The sequence below is a fragment of the Lissotriton helveticus genome, chromosome 2_1, assembly GCF_964261635.1.
Source record: "Lissotriton helveticus chromosome 2_1, aLisHel1.1, whole genome shotgun sequence".
Taxonomy (NCBI): domain Eukaryota; kingdom Metazoa; phylum Chordata; class Amphibia; order Caudata; family Salamandridae; genus Lissotriton; species Lissotriton helveticus.
In genome coordinates this window covers 833,372,915-833,397,200 of record NC_136059.1, presented here as the reverse complement: position 1 = coordinate 833,397,200, position 24,286 = coordinate 833,372,915, and positions in this window count along the sequence as shown.

Genomic DNA, 24,286 nt, shown 5'->3' with positions numbered 1-24,286 from the left:
TATATGCTTTGGGCACTGTGCCACTGCTATTCAGTGCCACAGTGCAAGTGCTCCCTATGTTAAATTGATGTACTAATTGGTGATTCCATGATTGGGTTATTTGATTTACCTGTCGGCCCCTAGTACAGTGCACCATGTGTGCCCAGGGCTTGTAAATCAAATGCTGCTGGTGGGCTTGCAGCACTGGTTGTGCCACCCACAGAAGCAGCTTGTAAAGTGTGTCTCAGGCTTGCCATTGCAAGGCCTGTGTGCAGTCTGTGCCTGCCATGTCAACTTGACAAGTGCACCCACTTGCCAGTCCCTAAACCTTCCCTTTGCTTCATATTCGACACCCCTATGGTAGGCCCAAGGCAAGGTGCATTGTAAGTATAAGGTAGGGCATGCTCTGGTGTGTGTAGCATGTCCTAATAGTGAACAACAGCCAGGAGACAGATTAGGGCAGCCCAGTGATGAATAGAGAGATCTGCATCTAGATGGGAGGGAGGAGTTGCACCTGGGACCTGAATAGGGCTGGGCCTTCCCTCTACAATGCTGGCTCCACTTCCTGTGGCTTGTCTGATGTCTTTGCCCTGCACTATGAAAGGAGAGAAGGAATTTTGTCATCAAAGTGCTCCAGAGCTGTGCCTTCCCTCCCCTGTGCGGGCTCCAACTCCTGTGGGGCGGCTGATGTCTCTGCCCTGCACAGTGAAAGGAAGGAGAGAGTCATGTAAACAAAGTGCTCAGGAACTGGTTTGGACTAGGCAGAGGCCTCTCTGCCTTCAGAGAACAAAGGATTTTGGGGTATAAATATTGGGACCCTTATCCCAAGAAATTAGATCACTTCTGGAACAAGAAACCTTTTATCAAGGTGAAGAACCAAGGAAGCTGCAGATGTTTTACTGCCCCTCTGCCGAGGTGCTGTTTGCTGGATTGGCCTGCAGTGGTTGCTTCATTGCCAAGGAAAGGATAAGGAACTTTTTAAGGACTTTCACCATCTTCAGAATATTCTTCAGGGGCATGAACTATGCTTGCCTCCTGCTGAAGTCTCAGGGACAAAAGACTTCATCTCTAGCTCCCCTCTGAATCCCCTTGCTTGGAAATCTGACTCCAGACATTTGTGTGTCGCTGGGAGCTGGAAGCGTGACGCATCGAGAGGAAGCGTGTCACCGCAGCAGCTGAAATAGTTGCATCGCTGGAGAAGCGATCCTTCACCGCATCTCCCTGGAAGCGTGTGTTCATCGAAGCTGCCTGCTGTCGCATCACCGGAGAAGCGTGACGGCATCGAGAGAGTCGACATCGCATCACCGGAGAAGCGTGTCGCAGAGCCTGTCGCGGCTCCAAAGTACAGAGTCGTTGCAAGGCTGCCAGGGGGTCTACTCATCGTCATCGCATCGCTGCATCAAGGGCACCATCTTCTTGCATCGCAACCGGATCATCGCATCGCATCAAGGCGCCATCTTGCGCACCGCAACGGGCCCGCAGGCCGAGAATCTACGCATCACCTCTGCACCGGAAAGGATTACGTCGCATTCCCTACTCTACACAAGCCTTGAGGCACGACGCATCATCACCCCCGAATCACGGAACCAAAGCATCTCCCCTTTTGCGACCCTTTTGTTTACTTTGCGTTACGCATCCAGGTACTTTGTTTAGAACTTTGTTGCATTTATCATCTTTAAAGCAATCTTAAGTGTGGTATTGTGGATTTTTGTCGTTTGTGGTCTTGTGTTAAGTCTATATAAAGAATACTTATTTTTATAAAACCTTTGTTGAGTCCATCTGTAGTGTTTCCACTGTATTACTGTGTCTATTCACAAAGGCTTAACACACTGCCTCTGAGATAAGCCAGTCTGCTCGTGCCAAGCTACCAAGGGGGTGAGCAGGGGTTATTAAGGAGTGTAATCCCCTTATCCTGACTTAGAAGTAAGGGTCCCTATTTGGATAAAGGTGAATACCATTGCCAACTAGAGACCCCCAGATCTAACAGTAATTATTATATATTTACTGCACTAAAGATATTCATTACTAAACCAGCATATGCATAGACATGGAAAAACCTGTTCAACGCTAAACGAATCGGGTGGAATATTTGTTTTAGTTTCTTTTGCGATTTCCTCTTTAACTAACTTTCACATTTTGAAACAATGGTTTTGAGATTACCATCTTGTTTTTTAACTCCTATCGTTTGGAAAGTTCTGTTGTTTTGGAGCTTAGCTGATGGTTTTGGTTTAGATTAAGCAGAAAAAGCACATACATTACCGATCCTGCATCATTAGCATGTTTTGATAGGATTATGAAAAATAAACCCATTTTAAGCATGAAGAAGGGTCAAGAAAACCCTATATTTTCACATTTTACGTACAAAATTTGAATACAAAAGCTCTGAATGTGCAAACATGATGCGGGCAGTATGATGAAATACAAATTAAATGCATGCCTTGAAGCAGAATGAAAGTAATCAGTTTACTTGTATCTGCTACAAGATTTTCTCTGTACCTAGCCTCGGCCCCAGGCGTCGAAGCTGTAGAGTTACTGTACAGCAAGATGTGAAGTTGTGCTTCTAAATGAACCAAAATCCAATCATGGAAACTATTTGGTAGGTTAAATGGATGCCACCTTATCTGCTAAACCGAATAATACGCGTGTAGACCGCGATGCCTTACTAAAGTGCTTGTGGGTTCATTGCAGGCATTGTTAAAAATGGCACATCTGCAAGGAGAAAACATGAACATGAATTTATATGGCAACAACACCGTAGGATGCATGTTCAACGCTGAAATATATTCTTCTTGCGCTAAAGATAGGAAGTATTGTCACATCAAACTGCTCAGGACAAGAGAAAAACAGGCTATATTATTTGTTTTGTGATCGAGAGGTTACACATGTGCATATCTTTTATTGTATAATAGTAGCATAAAATGCACAAATGTAACATTTTGCTTAAAAGTACAGGACAAACGTATATTACATGCCAAAATATTTATTACAGCACCAACCAATCACGTTAGGCCATTGTGTATACAAGCTTTTTTAATCGAACATTTCTATTTTTCTTGTTTGTTTGTAGGAATTAAGTAGTCACATAGTTTTGTTTTAACTGCCTTGATGTAGAATTGGCAGGCTTTAATGCAATTATATAGTACTTACTACCCCTGATGAGGTGTCGAAACACTTTTCAGCGAATAGCACACTACTCTGGAACCCAAAAAGTGTTATAAGTGAAAGAGTATAGGGAAATCTGAAATTAATTAGAGCAGTGGACATGTGAGTCTGTTAGTTGGAATGAAAATGAACATGGAGGGATAGAAGAGGGATGGGTCTAATGGAGGAGGGAAGTGTCTCTAGAAGTGGATTAGCGAAGCGAGAGAGATGAAGTATCAGATGAGTCTAGGAGGGAAAGGTTTAGAAAGGATTGGGAGATCTCAATATTAAAAGAGGTTTGAAATGATGCAAGTAGGGGTACAGGAGGGAAGTGTCTGGAAAGGGTTATTTTGGAGATCATAGTAGTCGAATGAGATTTGGATGAGTCAGAGAGTGGAATTAGAGGAGGTATACTGTGAGATATACAGTAGTGTATTGGAGATGCTGAATTGGGAGTAACATAATAAATATAAAGATACATAAGTACATGGAAGGTAAATTATATATATATTACCTACTAGCGGTTGCCAGTAGGTAGTTATATTTAGGACCTTGTTTCTATTCAAAAAGCATTTTTTCTTTTCCCAATAACTTTGGCGCAAGTTGACGAATCTTCGCAAAATTTTCAAAACTCGTGGGGCGCTCCGGTCAGCACCTGTGTTAAGAGTTTCTGATGATTTAGCAAGCAGGGTCTGAGTAAAAAGGAGTCCCAAAACGTGTTTTCTCCATGTTAATTCCCACAGGAAACTTTAGACATGGCTACAGCCCGAACTGCTGAACGGAATTACACCAAATTTGGCAAAAAGGTAGCCCTTGTTTCAGAAAGAACTCTTCTTGTTAAATGGTGTAAATCCGTTCAGTAGTTCCTGAGAAATAAAAAGAAAAAGAGGTTGAAAAATGCATTCCCCATAGGAAACTTTACACATGGCTACAGCTTGAACTGCTGAACGGAATTACACCAAATTTGGCATAAAGGTAGCCCATGTTTAAGAAAGAACTCTTTTTCTTAAATGGTGTAAATCCATTCAGTAGTTGTTGAGAAAATACAAAAATAAATGTTTCGATATATAGCGGCACAGAGGATCCACACACCCTCCAGACCTCGAGCTTTATGCTACTTGGCTGTCAACATTCCAAACCAGGAAGTGTAGGCAGCCACCTTGTGCCTCTGACACCGAGGCACAAGAAAAGAGAAAAAGAAACGCCAACAACAAGAAAAGGGGGCAGGGTAGAAACATTCTGATTCCCTAGGCCTGCTCAGGGGGTCCCACAATGACCGAATTTGCGCTGGGTGCACGAATCCGGCCGAGAAAATTTTAAAAAACCGAAGCGTGGACTCCTGCGCTTCTATGTATTTAAGCCCCCCTGGTGGGCCAGGTCCTGGGGGCTGTGAAAAAAAGTGTGGGGGGCCCAATCCCCCCCACACTGCCCCGGGGACGGCCACCTCCCCGGGCAAGATAATTGAGTTGTGGGGGGCACGCAGCCCCCCCGCAGAGCCGGGTACCACCACCCCGGGGCTTCTATTTTAATGTAGGGGGCCTCCAAGGCCCCCCCAAGCCCCAGGGACCTCCACCCCCTGGGGCTTTTAAAAAATATTTGCAGGGGAACACATGGCCCCCCACAGCCCCGGGACCGCCACATCCCCGGGGCTTCTATTTTTTTTTTAAATAACCTGTGTCGGTAGCCCTCCACACGCCCCGGGGACTGCCACCTACCCGGGGCACTAATTATTCAAATGTGGTGGTCCGTTACAGACCCCTGAGCCCCGGGGACCACCACATCCCTGGGGCTTCACACACGTTTGGAGGGTGGCCGTGTGGCCCCACTCCTGGAGCCTGTGATGGCCCTAGGGACCGCCACCCCCCAGGGCCGGCTCCTGCAGTGTACTGGGGTGCTAGTAGCGCTTACTCGAGGTACCTGGTGGGCTAGTTGAACCCCCCCTGACCTCATTATTCAAAGGGACTTAATCCCCCAACTTAAAATCCGCCACGGTGTGCATTTGAACAGTAGTGAAAGGAGAGGGCGGGCCTGAGTTGACATGTGTGCAAACACACCCTGTGGCGCGTTTTAAGTTGGGGAATGAATTCCTCTTCAATTCTGAGGGTCCCTGGAGACCAACAACCCCACCAGGTACCTCCAGTAAGCGCTACTGCGCTGCATTGCAGAGCGGTGGTCCAGGCCACACCTCTTTTTACACCTCTCTGTAACGCAGCTCTGTGGCACTTACCGGAGGTACCTGGTGGGCTAGTTGGACCCCAGGGTCCCTCCAGATTCAAGGGGACCTAATCCCCCAACTTACAATGCTCCAGGGGGCACGTTTACAGAGTTGGAATGAAAGGCGGCATGGCCTTTGTCTACCTCCTGCCTGGGGCTTACAGGAGGTAAAAGGTAGGCTAGTTGGCCCCTAAAGGAGCACCAGTAGTGAAGGGGACTTCAATCCCCATCCAAGAGCATGCCAGGGAGCGCGTTTGTAGAGTGGTGAGCAAAGTGGGCGTGGACTGGTACGAGTACTTACCTGTGCTGCTGTGTGGGACTGACTGGAGGTAATAGTTTGGGAAGTTGGCCCCCAAGGATGTCCTTGGGGGCCAACTGCTCCTTTTGTTACCTCCAGTAAGTCCCACACAGTGGGATTGCTAAGACGTCTTCGGAGGCCATGGCCCTCTTTCTCTACCACTCTGCAAACGTGCCTCGTGGCAGACTACAGGATGGGGGATGAAGTCCATTCTAGTCCTGAGGGAGTTTGGGGGTCAAGAACACCTCTTAGTACCTCCTTTTAGTCTGACGCAGGGGATATAATGAGTATTGGTTGGACACCCAGCACCCTTTCTCCACCACTCTGCAAACACGAATACTAGTTAAAGAGGCATTTTCTGCACCTCTGACTTAGAGGTAATTTTAACCCCTTGCCCTATTATGTACTAGGGCCTTACAGAGGAGGTCATGCTAATCACAGGGGTACCCCAACGCATAGTGTTTCTGCACCTCTGACTTAGAGGTAATTTTAACCCCCTGCCCTATTATGTACTAGGGCCTTACAGAGGAGGTCAGTCATGCTAATCACAGGGGTACCCCAACGCATAGTGTTCCCTAGTGTATGTAGGTGTTTTCACTGTATTCTAAGTGTCTTTTAGAATAGCACTGGCTCTAGGCCTGGTTAGTCAGAGTCAGTTACCACCAGTACCCATCTGAAAAAGTTGTGGGCACAGGATGATTTTGCAACAAGGCCCCTTTCTGCTACTCTGTTGGTTCTTTCTGCACATGTCTTGCTTCTTCCTGCACTTTTCGTCGTCTTTGTGGACTTCTGTTGCTTCTTTCTGCATTGCTTTTGCTTCTTTCTGTGCTTTTTTCTTCTTTCTTCACATGTCCTACCTCTGTAGGCAGAGTTAGAAGCTAGCATTTCAAAAACCTATGAAATTCAATTAAAAACCCATAGGTTTCTGGCACGTTATAGTTAGAAATTAGCATTTAAAAAACCTTTGAAATTCACTGAAAAAAACATATTTTTCAGGCACTGTATAGTTTGAGATTAACATTTAAAAAACCTTTGAAATTCACTGAAAAAAACATATGTTTCAGGTACTGTATAGTTAGAGATAAGCATTTAAAAAACCTTGGAAATTCACTGAAAAAAACATAGGTTTTAGGGAAAGTTATAGTTAGTTAGACATTTCACTCATACAAAACCAGAAAAATTCCCCTGTTATAGTTAGTTCAGCTAACTATAACTCGAGCCCCCGCAATGCACTGCTGATGATGTCACATATTACATCACTCATGACATGGTCAGTGACATCACTGATGACATCAAATGACATCACTGATGCCATCACTGATGACATCATCCATGTGATAATTTGATGCATTTTCTCACACCCTAATATAACCTTTGATACACCCACTCTAAATTACACACTGCCATTCTCAAAACCATAGACGCTCCAACACCAATAACTACATACCCACTCACTGATTCTTAGGTTTACACACACATCCACTCACTCACCTGTACAGTCACTCATACTTATGGTCACTCAGTACAGGACTATCATATGCCCTCATACACCTATATAGACACTCACACACTGCCACTCATCCATAGAGGTACTCACACACCTAGTCAGTCATGCAAATAATTAATCACACTGCCATTTACTCACCTATACAGTTATACACACACCAGCTCAATTACTCATACAGATGCTAGCACATTCTTAGGCTCTTATATAATCACTGATATAAGCACACACTCATCCATACAGCCACTCTCACAATCACACACTCTCGCTTATAGCCATTTATATACTCCAACACACATATTTACTGCCTTTCACATATATAGTTACTCACACATGTACCACTGAGATATACATTCACTCACTAACACACCCATACACACACTAACCCACCCATACAGTCCATCACAGATGCACTCTTGAAACCACTCACCAAGTGAATCACCCACTCACACATCTATGCACAGAGTCACCCACACCCCACCCACACAAACACTCAGGCACCCATACAGATACTCAGGCAACCAATCAATAACTTATATAGACACTCATGTAGCTATTCACAAACCCATGCAGCCACTTACACACCAACAGACAGATGGAACCAGACATTCACACAGTTTAGTCACTAACCCATGCATTCAGTAAGATCAGTTTAATCACTCACTTATCACGCACCTACTAAATCTTCCATTCAGACACTTATACACCCACTCATTCTTCAATACGGCTTTCCCAATATATATTAAACATATTTAAACTTTACAGAAACACAGTCACTGGATGATGTAATCAGTGATGTCATCAGTGATATCATCAGTGATGTCACTGACCATGTCATGAGTGATGTAATACGTGACGTCATCAGCAGTGAATTGCGGGGGTGAGCTATAGAGTTATAGTTAGCTGAACTAACTATAACGGGGGAATTTCTCTGGTTTTGTACGAGTAAAATGTCCAACCAACTATAACTTTCCCTAAAACCTATGCTTTTTTCAGTGAATATATAAATACATTGACAGCTGCAAACGGATGCGTTTCCCCTGACCTGCAGGCTTGATCATCGTCCGTTTGCAGCTGTCACAATAAATTAATTTGTGGCCAGAACGTGGTGTCGTCTATCCTTTGTGCTGATGAGGGAACGGAGATAAATATTATAAGGACCGTGCCTTCGGTGGTCCTACAACGACGACACACCCGCTGATTAGGTAGGCGGCGGCTTTACTGAGGCATCGAGGAGTGAAATATATATATATATATATATAAATCAAACACTTCTTTTCCTTGCAGAAGATCACCAGGGACACAGCGGAGCTTTTTCAGGTAATTTTAATCAGGAAACATGTAGCATGACCGGTTTCGGCTTGTGCCTTTTTCGAATGCCATAGTCCGTAGGTTGTGAACAACACCCATTATGCAATTTATATCTGGCTCCTCCTACCAAGTGGTGGCAGGGCTCACCTGCAATCAATTGTCTCTGCTCGCGCTAGTGTTGGGGACTACCAGTCCCAAAATGCAGCGTGCTGACAACAAAACGCAGGAAAATGGGGTTTCACTTTTTAAACTCACAAGTGTGTCCTTCAAAGTTCCTTTCTTTCTGCCATAGTCTCCGAAGTGTGACAGCTGCAGGCGCAGATCAAGTACGGCATCTTTCCGCACCCTCTGCCTCCGATGGTCCCAGCCGTCAAAATACTTCAGAGAGTTCTGTGGCGGACCGTGGCGTTACTCCGACCCCTCGGCAAACCAATTCAGTTATTTCCAAAATAACCACGGTTACTTGATGAAAGGGTCCCTCGTGCGCGTTTTGGAACCGCGCTGAATATAAATCAAACACTTCTTTTCCTTACAGAAGATCACCAGGGACACAGCGGAGCTTTTTCAGGTAATTTTAATCAGGAAACATGTAGCATGACCGGTTTCGGCTTGTGCCTTTTTCGAATGCCATAGTCCGTAGGTTGTGAACAACACCCATTATGCAATTTATATCTGGCTCCTCCTACCAAGTGGTGGCAGGGCTCACCTGCAATCAATTGTCTCTGCTCGCGCTAGTGTTGGGGACTACCAGTCCCAAAATGCAGCGTGCTGACAACAAAACGCAGGAAAATGGGGTTTCACTTTTTAAACTCACAAGTGTGTCCTTCAAAGTTCCTTTCTTTCTGCCATAGTCTCCGAAGTGTGACAGCTGCAGGCGCAGATCAAGTACGGCATCTTTCCGCACCCTCTGCCTCCGATGGTCCCAGCCGTCAAAATACTTCAGAGAGTTCTGTGGCGGACCGTGGCGTTACTTCCAACCCCTCGGCAAACCAATTCAGTTATTTCCAAAATAACCACGGTCACTTGATGAAAGGGTCCCTCGTGCGCGTTTTGGAACCGCGCTGAATATAAATCAAACAGTTCTTTTCCTTGCAGAAGATCACCAGGGACACAGCGGAGATTTTTCAGGTAATTTTAATCAGGAAACATGTAGCATGACCGGTTTTGGCTTGTGCCTTTTTCGAATGCCATAGTCCGTAGGTTGTGAACAACACCCATTATGCAATTTATATCTGGCTCCTCCTACCAAGTGGTGGCAGGGCTCACCTGCAATCAATTGTCTCTGCTCGCGCTAGTGTTGGGGACTACCAGTCCCAAAATGCAGCGTGCTGACAACAAAACGCAGGAAAATGGGGTTTCACTTTTTAAACTCACAAGTGTGTCCTTCAAAGTTCCTTTCTTTCTGCCATAGTCTCCGAAGTGTGACAGCTGCAGGCGCAGATCAAGTACGGCATCTTTCCGCACCCTCTGCCTCCGATGGTCCCAGCCGTCAAAATACTTCAGAGAGTTCTGTGGCGGACCGTGGCGTTACTCCGACCCCTCGGCAAACCAATTCAGTTATTTCCAAAATAACCACGGTCACTTGATGAAAGGGTCCCTCGTGCGCGTTTTGGAACCGCGCTGAATATAAATCAAACACTTCTTTTCCTTGCAGAAGATCACCAGGGACACAGCGGAGCTTTTTCAGGTAATTTTAATCAGGAAACATGTAGCATGACTGGTTTCGGCTTGTGCCTTTTTCGAATGCCATAGTCCGTAGGTTGTGAACAACACCCATTATGCAATTTATATCTGGCTCCTCCTACCAAGTGGTGGCAGGGCTCACCTGCAATCAATTGTCTCTGCTCGCGCTAGTGTTGGGGACTACCAGTCCCAAAATGCAGCGTGCTGACAACAAAACGCAGGAAAATGGGGTTTCACTTTTTAAACTCACAAGTGTGTCCTTCAAAGTTCCTTTCTTTCTGCCATAGTCTCCGAAGTGTGACAGCTGCAGGCGCAGATCAAGTACGGCATCTTTCCGCACCCTCTGCCTCCGATGGTCCCAGCCGTCAAAATACTTCAGAGAGTTCTGTGGCGGACCGTGGCGTTACTCCGACCCCTCGGCAAACCAATTCAGTTATTTCCAAAATAACCACGGTCACTTGATGAAAGGGTCCCTCGTGCGCGTTTTGGAACCGCGCTGAATATAAATCAAACACTTCTTTTCCTTGCAGAAGATCACCAGGGACACAGCGGAGCTTTTTCAGGTAATTTTAATCAGGAAACATGTAGCATGACCGGTTTCGGCTTGTGCCTTTTTCGAATGCCATAGTCCGTAGGTTGTGAACAACACCCATTATGCAATTTTTATCTGGCTCCTCCTACCAAGTGGTGGCAGGGCTCACCTGCAATCAATTGTCTCTGCTTGCACTAGTGTTGGGGACTACCAGTCCCAAAATGCAGCGTGCTGACAACAAAACGCAGGAAAATGGGGTTCACTTTTTAAACTCACAAGTGTGTCCTTCAAAGTTCCTTTCTTTCTGCCATAGTCTCCGAAGTGTGACAGCTGCAGGCGCAGATCAAGTACGGCATCTTTCCGCACCCTCTGCCTCCGATGGTCCCAGCCGTCAAAATACTACAGAGAGTTCTGTGGCGGACCGTGGCGTTACTCCGACCCCTCGGCAAACCAATTCAGTTATTTCCAAAATAACCACGGTCACTTGATGAAAGGGTCCCTCGTGCGCGTTTTGGAACCGCGCTGAATATAAATCAAACACTTCTTTTCCTTGCAGAAGATCACCAGGGACACAGCGGAGCTTTTTCAGGTAATTTTAATCAGGAAACATGTAGCATGACCGGTTTCGGCTTGTGCCTTTTTCGAATGCCATAGTCCGTAGGTTGTGAACAACACCCATTATGCAATTTATATCTGGCTCCTCCTACCAAGTGGTGGCAGGGCTCACCTGCAATCAATTGTCTCTGCTCGCGCTAGTGTTGGGGACTACCAGTCCCAAAATGCAGCGTGCTGACAACAAAACGCAGGAAAATGGGGTTTCACTTTCTAAACTCACAAGTGTGTCCTTCAAAGTTCCTTTCTTTCTGCCATAGTCTCCGAAGTGTGACAGCTGCAGGCGCAGATCAAGTACGGCATCTTTCCGCACCCTCTGCCTCCGATGGTCCCAGCCATCAAAATACTTCAGAGAGTTCTGTGGCGGACCGTGGCGTTACTCCGACCCCTCGGCAAACCAATTCAGTTATTTCCAAAATAACCACGGTCACTTGATGAAAGGGTCCCTCGTGCGCGTTTTGGAACCGCGCTGAATATAAATCAAACACTTCTTTTCCTTGCAGAAGATCACCAGGGACACAGCGGAGCTTTTCCAGGTAATTTTAATCAGGAAACATGTAGCATGACCGGTTTCGGCTTGTGCCTTTTTCGAATGCCATAGTCCGTAGGTTGTGAACAACACCCATTATGCAATTTATATCTGGCTCCTCCTACCAAGTGGTGGCAGGGCTCACCTGCAATCAATTGTCTCTGCTCGCGCTAGTGTTGGGGACTACCAGTCCCAAAATGCAGCGTGCTGACAACAAAACGCAGGAAAATGGGGTTTCACTTTTTAAACTCACAAGTGTGTCCTTCAAAGTTCCTTTCTTTCTGCCATAGTCTCCGAAGTGTGACAGCTGTTTTGAAAGTATGATGTCTAGATTCAAGTTGTATTTACTAAACTCAGACTTTCATGTGTTACTGTCCTCTATGTTTTATTTAAAATCTAGAGTGGAGGTTATTAAAAGATGCATCTTTTGCTTAAAGATGCATTGGTTGCTTGTATGAAGACCAACGAAGATCTTAACCTAAAGGAAGCCAATTCTCCAATAGAAAACACATCCAATAAAAGTATTTTTTGGGATGATCAATACTTTCAGGAGACTACAGAGCATAACATGCAGCTGTAATGGTTGATCTCTTTTTTTGAGAAGACATTCCCAAAAAGGCATTCTTTCAAGTAACAGCTAACACCCAAAAGAGACCTTATGGGCTTACTAGGGCAGACCTGGGTCATTCTTCACAAACCTCTTGCATTACAATAAGTAGTGATATCAAATACAGGTAAAAGTCAGGAGGCTGAAGGTAAATAACAAAAACTGTAAACTGATTGCATGAGGAAAAAAAACTTGCCATAATCCTTTATAGGTCGAGCCTAGAGTCAGTGCGCAAGCACTGCTCTTTGAAGATCTGTGGTAGTTCAGTATGTGAGGGAAGCCCGGCCCACTCCCCCACACATATTTTTCATCTGCTTCTATCTTTGTCCTTCCTAAATGCTGCCTTCAGATTCATTAATAGGCTTGTTAGTCCCTCCTTATTATAGCCATGTTGTCATTTGTTTCCTCCCATGGCTACTGGCCCCTTTACTTGGAGTGTTACATGGTACGTGTTATTTAGACTGTGAGCACCATATTCTTTCATGAGGATCTCCTAATGTCTTCTACAGTCCCCCCTCCCTCCCGTGGTCCGTGCCTTCTCACACCCCCCCCCCTGCAAGCACTCCCGTTGTCTGTGCCTTCTCGCCCCCTTCTCCCAGCACTCCCATTGTCCATGCCTCCTTCCATTCCCCCCACCCGCTCTCCCATTCTCCATGATGACTCGGTTTGCAATGCAATAGGTCTAGCGTAAATGTGAGCCCTATTGGATTGCAAATGCTTGTTTCCCCATTGGCCACTTACTTATTCTGACCCTCCATAGTCATCAGCAGCCTATGACAAACTGAGACAAAGTGAAAGTACGCACAGACAAGTTCAAAGAAGCAGGAAGTGCACTGCCACATGACTCTTAACATGTCTGTGTGCGCAAGGAGCATCATCTGTGCCGGTCTGTGCTTCTTGCAAATGGTCGCAGGTATGTCTGTAACTTTCACCTTATCTGTGTGTGTGTGTGTGTGTGTTAGAGAGATCGACTGGGGATGTATTTGTGTGAAAAGACTCTTCCGAAACAGGAGGGGATTCATATATTTGCTACGAGTCTCTGTAAACTAATTGTGCCTGAATAAAAACAGCACGTTTTTTGTGGGCGTCTCTCGGTAAATGGTGTCTATTCAGATTTGTGTTGAAATGGCACTGTGAGTGTTGTGTAACTTTGCCTGGAGATATAATGTCAATCACAGTACGCACTATGCAGAGCATAAGTGGGCCCCGGGGGGACTAGCAAACCTCCCAGGTAGGACGGGTGGCATGAGACATCTATCAGCCGCCCAGGAAACTTCTGAGGGTGCAGCACACATGGTTTCTATATTTAGATGATTTGCTGCGCTGGAGCAATACTGCTCCTGGGACTCTGCCAGATCGTGATATAACGGGATGATCCATTTGAATCTCTGTCGAACTCCCTGTAAATGTCCCTGTATAGGGTTAACCTTGCTCCCTTTGAGGAATATATGGCTGATATACCATTTTGTAGTGTTGCCTTTAGTATCACAGTCCAGCCCTTTGTGCAACAGTCATAGTCCATAAAGTACAAGCAGTTTGGCAAGTGCATGCTGTGATATTTTTCTTTTCTCATCAGAAGCTTGCATTTAACATAAGGAAACACCAGTGTGAAACAGGCCACTGCACCTTTTTTTTTAACACTTATGACGTATTCTTGGCAAATGCTTGTGCAGTCTCTTCTCTGACGGCCATTGCAGAGATATACAGTTAGTGCTCATGCAATACAGGGGGTGTCCCCTACGAAAATAAAGTAACGTCTATGGTTGTGCATCTGCATTATATTACCCATGCAGGTACAGAGGCACGGGTAAAATGGCCCTTTACTGATATGATAAGTGTGCCATGTAGCAGATGATGCACAGTGACTGTATTTTCCTCGGGTGCACTTTGAAGGCTTCCCCCTTGCCCCATCCATTCAATGGAAGTCTGGACTGATCCTACAGTAACAATACTGCCAGGAGATTTCCATGAGGGTCGTCAGTGGGAGGTTTAACTATACTCAGTCTAATGAAAGACCTTCAGGATCCACCTCAAATGCTTGGTGGCACCTGCAGAGAAACACTTAGAGGAGGTATAAAGAGATGCATGTTACTTCATTGTACTCTCTCCACCCAGCTTAGGCTCGCAGCTCGGATCTGTGCAGGACACCTCAGCGAGGGCATGTGCCAACGTCAGCTAGTGCGGAGCCTGTCACTGTAATACAGCCTGCAATCTCATACATGCGAAAACAAAACTGAATAGGTTTTCTTATATGTCATAGGTACTTTGGTGTTTTTAGGTCGAGCCTCGAGTCAGCACACAAGCGCTGCTCTGCGAATATCTGTGGTAGTTCAGTATGGAGAGAAGCTTCGCCTATTCCCTTGCTAATATTTTTGAGTGGCTTGTTTCTTTGTCCTTCGTAAATTCTGGCGTCTGATTCATTATGAGGCTTATAAGTTTCTCCTTAGTATGACCATGTTGGGATTTGTAACCTCCCATGGTTACTGGCCCCTTTACTTCGTTGTTACACCGTACGTGTACTATTTTGTTTATTGACTTTCTCCTACGTTAGGCAACACAATCTGCTTTGCTTACTTTTAAAGCAGCCAGGACAATAGCTGCGGTGGTGGCAAGGGGTTGGGTGTGGGGTAAGATCAGACACTGGGAAAAAGAAGCAGGGAGGCCCTTTGATGCAGACCACTGGGGGCAGAGTTTAGCTTCGTGGGCGTCATTCTGTTCATGGCAAGTGTGGGGCGTGCTGCTCGCCGCAGTATGCTGCCGCCCTTTATTTATTTATTCACACAGCCGCTTTCACTTTTGACACAGCCCCTTTATTTATTTATTAATACCGCTGCTTTCACTTTTCAGGACTCACCTTTATTTATTTAGTTAATACTAGCACCACTTTCACTTTTGGCTGGACACATTTTTTATTTCAGCGCACCATCTTCCTCGTTATGGTTACTATGTGAGGTCACTTTAAGAGCACAGTTTTGGGCACCTCTGCCATTAAAAACCTCTCTTCCATCCTTCATAGTCCCTGACCGTAGCTGGCCCTAAAGCGCATGCACCATATTTCCGGATATGGTGGAACAGGAAAATATGGTGCCTCCCAAAAGCACCCAAAAGAATGCACAGGTGTGAGAGAGAATACTGCACTCATAAGTTCATTTTACACAGAGAAAGTGACTGTAGCTGCTGCAGGTCATTCTTTTGTACCGCTTTTTTCGCCATAAGTTGGCAGGGTATACTCAGACGTTGAGTCCCTTGCTCACTTTGCCACTGGATTCAAGCAAGCCTAGCTGAAGAAGGCTGAAATGCCAGAAACCGGTCCTAGGAAGCTTGGTTCCGGTCCAGGGAAGGCATGGCTTGGCAGTTCGGGCTGGACTGTTCGCATGAGGCACAGGGTCAGACTGATTTGCATATGGCCATGTCTGAACTGTGGTGGCAGAGTGGGCTAAAGAACGGTGATGGATTAAATCTGTTGACAGGGTGTGAGTGTTTGATTGGTTTAGATGCTCCGTCCATCACCACCCCCTTTTGTACCGCAGATCATTCTGAGCAGCTTTGAGATGGGGAGTTTGGGGGGGTTGCCGACTGCAGGGAGGCCCCCCCCCAGGGCGGTTTGGGAGAGGTGGGGGCGAGGGGATTTGCATTCCAGCAAGCGGGCATTTTGTTTTGGGCTTGTTTTTGTAGCCCAAATGTAGCCCAATGTATAAATGCCTTGGGCTACTGCTCCAAGCCACCATTTTAGGTTTGATGACCTGGTGGCTGAGAGCTTTAGTTACGGGAAAAATTTCTCCCACCCGTTTTTAAAAAAAACTCTTTTTTCCTTCATCCCTAGGTTTTCTTTAGCAATTTTTTCCTCCGTATGTAGGTGGCTTTGTTGTTTCTGGTGTTCAAGGGGAGTGTTTTTTGTATTGTCGCTTGGAGCAGGTGCGGTCCAGGAATTAGATGAAGTTTGACAGGGTTGGCAGAGTTTTTGGTTGTTTATCTTAAAGTTGGGTCATCGACAGGGACTGTTTAGGCAGGTTGATTGTTGGGTAGTTACAAAGGTTGGGCGGGCGTAAAGCGGTCAAGGGGCAGGCAGTGGATTTTTGTGTAACAGATGGTTTGGATTTGTAGGTTTATATGTTTATGCAATGAATTATAGTGTTGTATTTTTGTAATGTTGTAATGTACGGGTGGGGGCGGGTTCGATAAATTGTTAGGGGTAGGTGAGGGGTGACGGGGTTTAGGTAAAGTGTTTTATTTAGTGAGGTTTAGTTTTGTAAGGCATTGGCCAACGAGTTTTAATTTTTATTGTGCACCTGTTCCAATAAAGCGTCCTTTTTCATACAAAATCTGGTTGTGGTCTGCTCTTCCCCCCTACTTCAGCCCATGTAAACCTCGTCACTGAAATCATCATGGCTTGTTCGGCTTAAAACACTGGCTCTTGGGGAATGCTTCAGCTATTCCCCATGTTACGTTTTTTTAACCCTGCATTACAAACGGGTCTACTTACAGCAGCTGGCGGTGGGACAGGGCAGTCAGGGAGAGCACGGGCAGGTTAAGGGCCCCCTGTTGGGCTTACAGTAGCTGGCAGTGGAACAGTGAGTGACGGAGAGTATAGGCAGGATAAGGGTCTCTGGTGGTGCTTACTGTAGATAGCAATGCCAAGTGGACAATGGCTGGCAGTGAGATAGGACATTAAGGGTGAAGAGAAACAGAGGCAAGTTGGGTGTCCCACGTGGTGGTTACAGTGGTGGACAGTGAAATTGGGCAGTGGAGCAGGGTCAGACGGAGTCGGCCCTGTTGCTCCTACAGTGTCTGGCAGAGAAGCAGGGCTGTGAGAACTACCAGAGACAGGTCGAGGGTTTCCAGTTGTGCTTACAGTAACTCACAGTGTGACAGTGCATCGAGGGCAAGCAGGACCCAGGGCAGGAGTCAATTCCGAGCCTCCTTGCTGCTGGCAGTGTCCCTTGGAAGCTGCAAAGCTGTCTAGCTCGTGCTTCCCAGACTCGAGTAGCCTGACACCAACTTTAAACATGCCAGCTATTAATCATTGGGGCGAGGTGAGGGAGCCACACAGGGAAATGACATGGTCTGGTAATCCATGTGTTAATTTTCTTTAAACCGCTGAACACCTTCAGTGTTTACTTATTGCACAAGTTGGTAAATGCGTCCAAGCTGCAGAGATATACAAGGGAGTGATACTGTGTTCTCCAGAGCACAGCAGAGATTTTCCTGGCAAGGATGGCAGGGACAGATATAAATGTAGCCATTTGCTTTTCGGGTAGTGGGTCAAAGTTTGTGGTTGAGAGTAGCCCTTTGTTCTGATAACGGGTCCAGGTGGAACTCGAATCTATAGCAGCATTACACCTGTTTCAGAAGCACAGTAAGAAGCCCATACATTTATGCCCTCTACAAGGAAATTTTAAAGTGCATTCCTGTACCCTAACATATTTTCATAAATGTACAAATTTAGAAGCAAAAAATACAGATGTTTTTTAGAAGATTCTGAAAAGAAAGTTGTGAAATATACCGTAGGTTCACTAACTGGCAGACCACCAGAAACTCCACCGGTGGCCTCTACAGCTTTTAAAATAAACTTTCAGTATTTTAGGTCTGGCCAAGGGACAGCTTTATTAAGATGCCATGATAGCCTCAGGCTACTATCATATTCATTCTTTTAGCAGTAATTCATTTTGTGTGCAATAAAACGTTGATTCTCCAGACTTTGGCTTAGTTATCATATCTTTTTAACCATTCTTACTTACATGCATATTAACTTGCCACTTGGCCAAGGGGGTGCTCTCAGAGGTTTTTTGTTTTGTGACTTCCTGCTTTGGATGAGTAATGGCTTACGTGAGTCTTAAAAGGGTCCATTTTATGGATCATGTTATATAGAAGTAGTTCTGTACATGGCATTTTGTTCCCAAAGTTGAGTTGGGATCTGTGTATGTTAAAATCCTAAAAGTAATAGTCTTTTTTAGAAAAATCAATATCCTTGTGTGGAAGACTCTGATGGTTGGTTAATGTACGTAATTCCTTCTTGTCTTTCCACCAGCTCTTTTGATTGCACATCTACTGCACACCTGAGTAGATGAGATCCTGCTTTACATTCACTGATGTGACTCTGCCAGGCCCCTTTCTTAAGCTGAGTGGCAGGCATGGAGCGTAGGGCACAGTGCCCTCTGACCCCTGGAGACTGGCTGGATGAAGGCTTCTCCAGCATTATTCATCCGTCATCCCTCCTAGGCCACTGCTCGTTTTCCTACTCTCCTCTCTCCACCACGTTTGGTTAATTTTCACATGATTTGCAATGCAGTGCCCTTATTTAATCCCTCTCCACCCCTCCTCGCACAACACTGCTTGCCCGCCTCAAATTCAGAGATCGCTGCATTGGTTTTTTATTATTTAAATTGATAGCTTTCATTTATGTTGAGCAGACACTAGACTCGAACACGGATCCCCAGCTCTCCCAGCTCAACCATATCCTTTCCCGGGCCATGTTGCAGAGTGCAGTATCTTATATCGCCAAAATAGATCCCGATGTACACCTAGTGACAGACTGTGATACTGCACCCTTTTACTGCCTCGTGCACAGTACACAACAAGTTAATGTTACTGTACCCACAATCATGTGCTGCATAGTTAAGTACTTATAAGGTCCCAAAGGCAAGACCGAGTGCATTACAAATGCTTGTTTTTAAATATAAATCAATTCAGCCAAGAAATGCAAAACATTGTTGACATCTCACAAGTAAGAATATTTTTTTTTATATCAATTTCTTTAGTGAATTGCAAATTTCTGAATGTCTGAATGATAAACTCCTTGGAGAAGTCGGGCCCTGAGCACAGGAGCTGCTTAAGGGAGTCACATGTAGTTTGGCATGCCTCTGTCCAAGTCGCATTTCTTGGCTGCTTTTTGGAAGTAAGCTCAGTCAAGGGGCATCAAGATTAACATATCCCTTGACAAACCTCCTATAGTACCCAGAAAGTCCAAAGAAGACACAGACCACAGATTGGGTTTTTGGGGGGCAGCCAGGCCATGATGGTTTCTACCTTGGCCTGAAGGGTTGCACCTTTCCCCTGCCCTTCAGGTGTCCCAAGTACACCATAGACCCCTGCCCCATCTGGTACTTACTTTCCTAGATAGTCACGCCTGCCTGTTGTAGAGCCTTCAGCCGTTCCTTGATGTGAAAAAGGTGGTCCTTCCAGATGCTACTGAAGACAGCTATGTCATCCAGACAGCACAGAAGGCCTCCATACCAACAAGGACCTGTTTTATAAGCCTCTGGAAGATGGCATGGGCATTATTTAATACAAATGGCATCACCCTAAAATGATTGGGGCCTTCTGGAGTGGAGAAGGCTGACCTCTCTTTGTCTCCTTCTGTTAGAGCAATATGCCAGTACTCTAAAGCAAGATCAAAGGTACAGACGTCTTAGTCACTGAATTTTATCATCTGTAATCCACAGAGAACCTCAGTTCAGGTGTGGTGCCTGGTGGGGCAGGTTTTGGTGCCAGAACCACAGGACCAGAACAGGGGCTACTGGAGAGTTCTATCATCCCATCTCCAGCATTTTGGACACTGCAGCCTTAATGCTGTACCTCACCTTAACTGACAACCTATAAGACTTACTCTTAACAGGTAGGTTGTCCCCTTTGTCCACATGATGGGTACATAGGTAGGTAGCCCCAGGGATAAGGAAGAACAGAAAAGCTTACTGGCCCAACACCTGATGACAGACACCTGATGACAGACTCTCTGTTGTTCAGTATTAGAGTGCGGGCAAGGGTTACTCCTTCCACAGACCCATCATTCTCCTTGGAGTCCAAGAGTTCTCCTTCAAGTCCAAGAGATCAGGGAGAGGTTCACTCTCTTCTTCCTCTTTTATATCTGTCACCAACAGCATGGTCTGCTCAGACCTCTCAAAGTGGGGTTTGAAGCGATTTACATGCAGCACCCTGTGGGGTTGCCTAGGGGTCTTGAGGTCCACGCAGGTAAGTAGCCTCGCCCTTTCTTTCACTCACCTGAAAGGGCCCATTACAGTGATCCTGGAGGACCTTGGGCTCTACTGGATTTATCACTTACACTTTCTGTCCAGGTTGGAATTCCACAGTGGTTGAAATTGTGTCATACTACTCTTTTAGGACTTCCTGGCTGGCTTCAAGGTTAGTGGAAGCTTGCTTCATAACTTAGCCATCTGACCCCCGTAGGTACCGTCCTGGGAGTTTGCTCCACCCGTCTTTCACCAGACTCAGTGGTCCTCTGACTGGGTTCCCATACAACAGCTTAAAGGGGCTGAAAGCGACTCCTCTCTGTGGCACCTCTCTGTAAGGAAACAACAGGCATGGTAAAAGGACATCCCGCTTTTTCCTCAGGGCCTCTGGCAGGCTTCTGGGTCTTATTGAACCCATCAACAAGCCTATTGGTTTGAGGATTGCAAGGGGTGGAGAACTTGAATGTTACACCAAAATTATTCCACATTGACTGCATATAAGCAGACATGGAATTTTTGCCCCTGTCCGACACATTCCTTGGGGAAACCCACTCAGGTTAAAATCCCCATCAAGGCCTTTGCCACTGCAGGTGCAGTCAGGGATTGTCTTTGGATACCTAGTGGCATGAACCACCAGAACAGGGTAAACCTGTTTCCTGAAGCAGTCTGGGGATTCATAGGCCCTACAAAGATGATGTCCACTCCCTCAAAGCGTGTTCCAACAACATGCAATGAGATAAGGGGGGCTTTAAGCCTCTGCCCTGTCTTCCCACTGGCCTGGCAGGTCACACAAGTCCTACAGAATGCATCTGAGAAGATCTTGATTCTAGGCCAATGGAAGTAGGGGACAAGTCTTAGAAAAGACCTTGTCTTCGCCCAAGTATCCTGCCAGGTGAATTTCGTAAGCCGTCTCCAGTATGAAGGCCATGCTGCATTGGAGGACCACCAGGACCTTTGCTGTCCCGTGCCCAGGAGCCTTAGGCTCACTGTACAGGAGGTTGTCTCCACAGTATATGCGGTGACTACCAGAGGCATCACCTGCTGCTTGGGCTTCAGCCTGTTGACTCATGCACAAAAGGGTTGGGTACTCTCTTTGTGTCCAAATCTCTGACAGAATATCGAGGCTGAAAATATCGACAGACAAAATATCGACGTAGGAATATCGAAGGCAAGTATATCGACACCCTATCTACAACATGGTAAGTACAAAAATATCGAAACAAAAATATCGATGTTAAAAATATCGTAATTAAAAATATCGTTTTTTTAAAACAAAGGTAAAATTAAGTAAATAGTACTAATATATATTTTAAACTTATGTTAAAATGTGTTATAATGTTTAAAATGATTAAATACATATTTACTATTAAACATTTAATTAAATATATAATATAAACTTAAATAATTATAATATATACATTATTTCTTAAATAATTATAAAATATTAACAAATACTACAATTTAAAAATACATCAACGCTCGTAAAATAATAACATAAATAATAATAAATAATTATATTTAATAAATAACAACAATTAAATGTACTTTCAATATTTTTTAAATTAATTAAGTACAACATTATGTAACATCTTAAATACATAAATAAATATAAATAATGTTGAATAGCATAAGTGTAAAAATTACTATTCAAACTCCAGAGGGTGCAACAGTAGATAAAGCGTTGGATAGCGTAAGTGTAAAAATTACTATTCCAACTCCAGTGAGTGCAACAGTAGGGAAAGCGTTGGATCGCGGGTATGTAAAAATGACTATTCCCACTCCATTGAGTACAACATTAGTGAAAGCGTTGGATAGCGGAAGAGTAAAAAATACTATTCCCATTCCAGAGAGTGCAACAGTAGGGAAAGCATTGGATAGCGGGTGGGTAAAAATTACTATTCCAACTCCAGTGAGTGGAACAGTAGAGAAAGCATTGGATAGCAGGTATGTAAAAATGACTAGTTGCAAGCATTGGATAGCGTAAGAGTAAAAATTACTATTCCCACTCCAGAGAGTGCAACAGTAGGGAAAACGTTGGATAGCGGGTGGGTAAAAATTACTATTCCAACTCCAGTGAGTGCACAGTAGGGAAAACATTGGATAGCGTAGGGGGAAAAATGACTATTCCCACTCCAGAGAGTGCAACATTAGGGAAAGTGTTGGATAGCGTAAAAGTAAAAATTACTATTCCCACTCCAGAGAGTGCAACAGTAGAGAAAACGTTGGATATCGGGTGGGTAAAAATTACTATTCCAACTCCAGTGAGTGGAACAGTAGGGAAAGCGTTGGATAGCGGGTATGTAAAAATAACTATTCCACTCCAATGAGTGCAACATTAGGGAAAACATTGGATAGCGTAAGAGTAACAATTACTATTCCCACTCCAGAGAGTGCAACAGTAGGGAAAACGTTGGATAACGGGCGGGTAAAAATTACTATTCCCACTCCAGTTAGTGGAACTGTAGGGAAAGCGTTGTATAGCGTATGGGTAAAAATTACTATTCCACCTCCAGTGAGTGGAACAGTAGGGAAAGCGTTGGATAGCATATGGGTAAAAATTACTATTCCAACTCCAGAGGGTGCAACAGTAGGGAAAGCATTGGATAGCGTAGGGAAAAAAATTACTATTCCAACTCCAAAGGGTTCAACAGTAGGAAATGCCAATAACGAAATATTTACAAAATATATTACACATAAAAAATTGTAATTATTTACAATTAAATTACTTCCCACACTATTCCCCTATAAACCCACAACCCGCTCTGGTACTAAAACATAACATTTAATACAAATTAACATTAATTGCCAATTAAATAATTAATTTATCAAATAAAATAATTAATTGCCAATTAATAATTACTATTAAAATACTTCCCACCCTATTCCCCTATAAACCCACAACCCGCTCTGGTACAGAAACATAACATTTAATAAAAATTAACATTAATTACCAATTAAATAATTAATTTATCAAATAAAATATTTTATTGCCAATTAATAATTACAATTAAATTACTTTCAACCCTATTCCCCTATAAACCCACAACCCGCTCTGGTACTAAAACATAACATTTAATAAAAATTAACATTAATTGCCAATTAAATAATTAATTTATCAAATAAAATAATTAATTGCCAATTAATAATTACTATTAAATTACTTCCCACCCTATTCCCCTATAAACCCACAACCCACTCTTGTTCTAAATCATAACATTTAATAATAATTAACATTAATTACCAATTAAATAATTTATCAATTAAAATAATTAATTGCCAATTAATAATTAAATAAAATTTTTAATTAATTACAATTAAATTACTTCCCACCCTATTCCCCTATAAACCCACAACCCGCTCTGGTACAGAAACATAACATTTAATAAAAATTAACATTAATTACCAATTAAATAATTAATTTATCAAATAAAATAATTAATTGCCAATTAATAATTACAATTAAATTACTTCCCACCCTATTCCCCTATAAACCCACAACCCGCTCCAGTACTAAAACATATAATTTACTTAAAAATAAATGTATTAATATATACAAATACACATATAATATAAATTAATTTAAATACTTTACAAAAACATATAACACATACATAATAAAAATCTAAAAAATAATACAAATATCGATATTAATAACATCGAAATTAGTTACATCGATATATATGCTATCGATATTACTAACTTCGATATTACTTACATCGATATAAATGAATTCGATATTACTTACCTCAGGGTCGATATTCTGTCCTACGATATTCTTGACATCGATATTCTGTACCTTCGAAATTTTAAACACGATATTTTGGTAGGTCGAAATTTTCAACTCGATATTTTGAATGTGTACCTTTGTGTCCTACAGAACTCCTCCCTGGTGGGTTCTCCTTCCACATG